Source organism: Mus pahari, chromosome X, assembly GCF_900095145.1.
Source record: "Mus pahari chromosome X, PAHARI_EIJ_v1.1, whole genome shotgun sequence".
Lineage (NCBI taxonomy): Eukaryota > Metazoa > Chordata > Mammalia > Rodentia > Muridae > Mus > Mus pahari.
The window spans coordinates 113,604,293-113,609,284 of NC_034613.1; positions in this window are offsets into that span (position 1 = coordinate 113,604,293).

The following is a 4,992-nucleotide window of genomic DNA, read 5'->3' on the forward strand; positions in this document are numbered from 1 at the left end:
ATCCAGCTGTGGGGCATTTTCTCAATTAGTGATCAAGGGNGAGAGGCCCCTTGTGGGTGGGACCATCGCTGGGCTGGTAGTNNTGGNTTCTATAAGANAGCAGGCTGAGCAAGCCAGNGGANGCAAGCCAGTAAAGAACATCCCTCCATGGCTTCTGCATCAGCTCCTGCTTTCTGACCTGCTTGAGTTCCAGTCCTGCATCCTTTGGTGATCAAAAGCAGTATGGAAATGTAAGCCAAATAAACCCTTTCCTCCACAACTTGCTTCTTGATCATGATGTTTGTGCAGGAATAGAAACCCTGACTAAGACAATGAATTAATACTGTTTAGATGAACTAATGGTTTTATAGAATTTCTGAGTTAATTCAAATAATTTTAGGAGACAGTCTTAAGAGATGGTTTTAGTTGTTTTGCCAGAAAGATATAATAAAGTTAGAATCAAAGTGGAATGTACCCACCCCTCATACAATGATAAGTAAACACTGCCTGATCAGGAATACAGTTTTTACTTCTACAATTACACTAAAAAGAGAAATAGGCCTGGGGCAAATTTGTGATCGAGGAAAAACATTTCACTCTAGGTCAGATCCAAGGATGAAGCCACAGGTGTGCACTGTGATAAAGCAAGAACATATGAAAGTGTTGCTTTGAACTTATAAAGAGATTATAGAATAAAACACTGCTTTNAACTTAATATCAACATCTTTCTGTAACTCCCCTTTTCTTTAAACATTTAATCTATGAGGTAATTTTCTAAAGAACCTTTGTGTACAAAGGTGTAAGAAGGCCAGAGTGAAGGAATCAAGTGTGGCTTGGGGGCTCTGCCCCATCCACCAAGTGTATATGTCTGTTTGTCTATACATACATGTGTAGTTATATGTGTATGTAGATAGGTGTGCATGAAGACAAGTGGAGTTGATGAGACAGGTGGTTGGGCCCGACCAGAGTGTGTGCATGAGTGAGAGGGTGTGTGTGTGTGTGTGTGTGTGTGTGTGTATTACCTGTGTAAAGTATTTTAATGCTTTTCTTTTTTTTCTTTTCTCTCTGGTTCACAGAGCTAATGAGTTCTGAGCCTCTTACCTGGCCAGGGATAGGTTCTTGAGTGAGAGAGAAAGGAAACCTGTGCTTATTAGAAAAAGATAATAAGAGTTACAAAGAAAGAAACCAGCACTTATAAAAAGCACAAAATAGTAAGAGAAAGGGTACCAGCACTTATAAAAGCACAACTAGTAAGATTATAAGGCCAGGGATCATCCATCTTTAGCCTTCATCCCACCCAGTACAGGTCCTTCTAAAGGCCAGGGTAGTCTCTTGGCACAATTTTATTTTATTTTTACTTAAAATTTAATCTATTATTTCCCCTCCCTCTCCTTCATCCAACTCCTCTCCATCTTTTCCCTTCCCTCTCAAATTCATTGCCTTTTTCTTTAATTATTATTGTAATACACACACACACACACACACACACACACACACACACACACACATACACGACTCAAGATATATAAGCAAAATAAACCTCTTCCTACTGAAGTTTCTTTTGTTCAGGGTCCCTATCACAGCCACAGAAAGCAAACTAAGACAAAGATTATTTAAGTACTACTTTATTGAGAGTCCCATGAGTTAGGTACAGTTCCTTTGCATTATAAACTTTACTATATGTCAGTTTTCACACATGGGTACAACAACAGGATGAATTCCTAGAGGTCAGATTCTGGAATGGAAAGTGCACCTTTGTAACCTGTCAAATGCAGTTGATATAGTAACCATGGAGATAGTACCAATTACAATCCCACCAGTAATAGAAGAAAAAAAATTACCTGTTTCCTCACACCCACACATAACAGGATGGTATCAAAATCTTGACTGTACATTCTAATTGGTGAGAATAAAAAAATGACATATGACATTTTTATTTCTTTTAAATATAAATGACTTTTCTCTTTGTTATGGGAAAACGGGAATGGAAAAGGCCATACTCAAAACAGGCATCAGGGACTGAATGGATGCTTGAAGGAATGCATTCACTTTGGCAGGGACTTAGGAGAATAACCTCCAAAACCAACCCTGAGCACATGGTCCATGGTTTCTTGGACTAGTTGGCATCATTTCTGACCTCTTTGGTCGTTGATGGGTTCCAATTATAGCCTACTTAATCAAGGACTGTGAGTGAGAACTTCACTTATGTGACGGGAAATAAGGCTTGTCAAATTGCAGAAGCAAGCACATTTACAGCAAGGAGAAACGGCCAGCATGGCAGATCTTTTACAAGCAGCTGCAAATCTGAGATAAAGCCAGGGACTTTTCCTTCCTGACTCCAGTCTTTTTTTTCAATGGTTTCCGTGTCTTTAAAGTGTTTTGAGTATTGTGGTTGATTTTATGTTGACTTAATTAGGTTAAGGAGTATCCAGAGCATAGAAAACCTGTTAAGGCCTGTGCCTCTTAACATAACTGTAGCCATTTTGTATTCAGACTCCGTGGTACTCACAAGGTGAAAGTAAGTTCATAGTTAGTACTCTGACACTGAAGAATGACCCCCAAAAAATTATGGTTGAATATCTTAACCTGATATCTCTATCTTCTGAAATCCCCCTCCCCCAGTTCACCACCTGTCCACCATCCTCCTACCTCATGCAGGACCGACCAGTCAGCTTAACAGCTGACAATACTTTGTCCAGTTAGTCAAAAAACGTTGTAGTACTTCCCTGCTTGCCTTCCAACTTTTGAACCTGGTAGGTACTTCATATAAGAAGCCTGCCCTGAGGCAGACTGATGCCACCATTAGGTTTTTCCTTCTTGTGGTCCTGGACGTCCAATATCATGGTGTGCATTCAAGAAACCATTCTTCATTAACTCAGATTGGTGTACCTATGGTTTGAGTGTCGATTCCCAGACCCCAACAAACACTATTTCTGGATGTGCCTGTTGAGGGTGTTTTCAAAAGAGATAACATTTCAAACCAGTAGATGGAGCCGAAAAGACTCATATTTATCAGTGTGAGCAGGAATTCTCTCAGTTTCGGACCTCTGAATTTAGTGGGAAATTCTAATGAAAACCCACACAAAGAAAAAGACTGAGAAGGGTTACTCAGGATCTGGGTTCCTGTTGTTGTCTTGCTTTGCTTTTAAAATTGTTATTATTACTGTAAGGGGCACCATGCCCCCATGGGCACTTAGTGGTCAGAGGACAAATTTGTAGTGTCAGTTCTACCTGTTCACCTTTAAGTAGGATCCAGGGATTGAACTCGGATTGTCATGGCTGGTATGGCAAGTGCCTTTGCCCTCTGAGCCATCTAGCCTGCCCTGCTTGTCTTTTAAAGACAAGGTCTCACTCTGTATCCAAGCTTGTCATCAAAGCTGTGTGAGCCGGACTAGGCTTGAACCCCAGACCCTCTTGCCTCAGTCTCCTTGTGTTCAGATTTCAGGGATGTGCCGCCAAACCAGGCTCCTGAGAAGGATTCCTATCAGTGAGAAATTGAATAGGAACCAGAGTTGTCAAGTAGAAATGTTTGGAAAACCTTGGAGATTTCCCTTATGAAGGGAAATGGACTTGGGACGAAAGTGCTAAGTGCCACTGACTCTTAAGAGAACAGGACTAAGTGTGGGTAATGGTACAATGGGAAGAAGAACCTGAAAGTGTTGACAGCTCTGAAGAAAAGCAAATGGCCTTAAGACCTGCCTAAGGGAAGGAAAAATCAGAAAGCACATAGAAACATTAAACCCTTAAAGACAGGGTGTTTCCTTCTATGTGAGGATGGGAAAAAAAAAAAAAAAGCTGTTCCGAAGATAAGTAGGCTGGGTGTTGATAATCTTTGCTTTGTAGCAGCACTGTATGTCTAAAATGCCAGGCCACATTGGATTTAAAGTAGAACAGTCCTACATTAGTAAGTCAGACCAGGCACAATGTGGATCAAGTAGTCTAAACCTTTAAAAAAAATACAACTACAGGAGGAATTACAGCCAAACAAATAGTTGAAGACAGCTTGACACAGGTTGAACATATATATATATAAATTCAATATATATATATTGAAATTTGAGAATCTGAAATACTCTAAAACATTTTTTGTGTTGCACTGAGAACCAAAGCCAAGGTCTCATGCATACTTCGAACTGTTAGTTTTTCTTTCTATTCTTCCTTCTTTATCAAAATAAACTGTGAAAAGTCAAATGAGTCAGGTGTGGTGATGCCAGCCCGTAATCCAAACACTTGAGCAGTCAAGACAGGAGGAATAGGAATTCATGGTTTTCCTTGGCCAGCCTGGGTCATAGAAGAGGCCGTCTCAAAACAAAACAAAACAAAATAAAACATAACAAAACAAAACAAAAATTCAGTGATTGATAGGTCACCATTTTTTGTTCTTGGCTTGTTTGTTATTTTTTCCAGTTAAAATTTTATAGACCATTGTGAGTTACCCATTAAGTGTGCTTCTCAGTGTAGGTGTTTGCATGTTTCTTAATTTGGAGGAGGCACTGAAGAACTTCAGAGGTTACCTAGTGAGTGGAACTGAGGATAGCCAAATGGGAAACTCCATGTGACCCATGCAACCTGATTAACTAAGCAAGTTATTATCTCCCTGCCTAGCCATTCACGTAGCCACACTACTCTCCAACTATCTCTGCCTCCACTTTATTTCTCACAGCAGTAGGGATTGAAATCAGTGCATATGCTCTTGAAAGGCAAATGTTTGACCACTGAGCTACATCTACAGCCATTTTTAAATTGTTTACTTTGCGACAGGCTTACATTATATTGCTCAAGCTGACCTTGAACATGCAACCTTCCTGCTTCAGGTTCCTGAGTGGCTGTGATTACTTCCCAACTCCTATTTCCTTTTCTATCTCCCCTCCCCATTCTACCTCACTCCAAATGTCTCTCTCTCAGAACTTTTTTCTCTTGCTGGTATTGCCTCTCTTCTATATCCTCACCTCTACCATAATCCTTTCCTGCAGTTTCTCCCCTCAACTAGTGAAATACTTAAAAAAAAAAAAA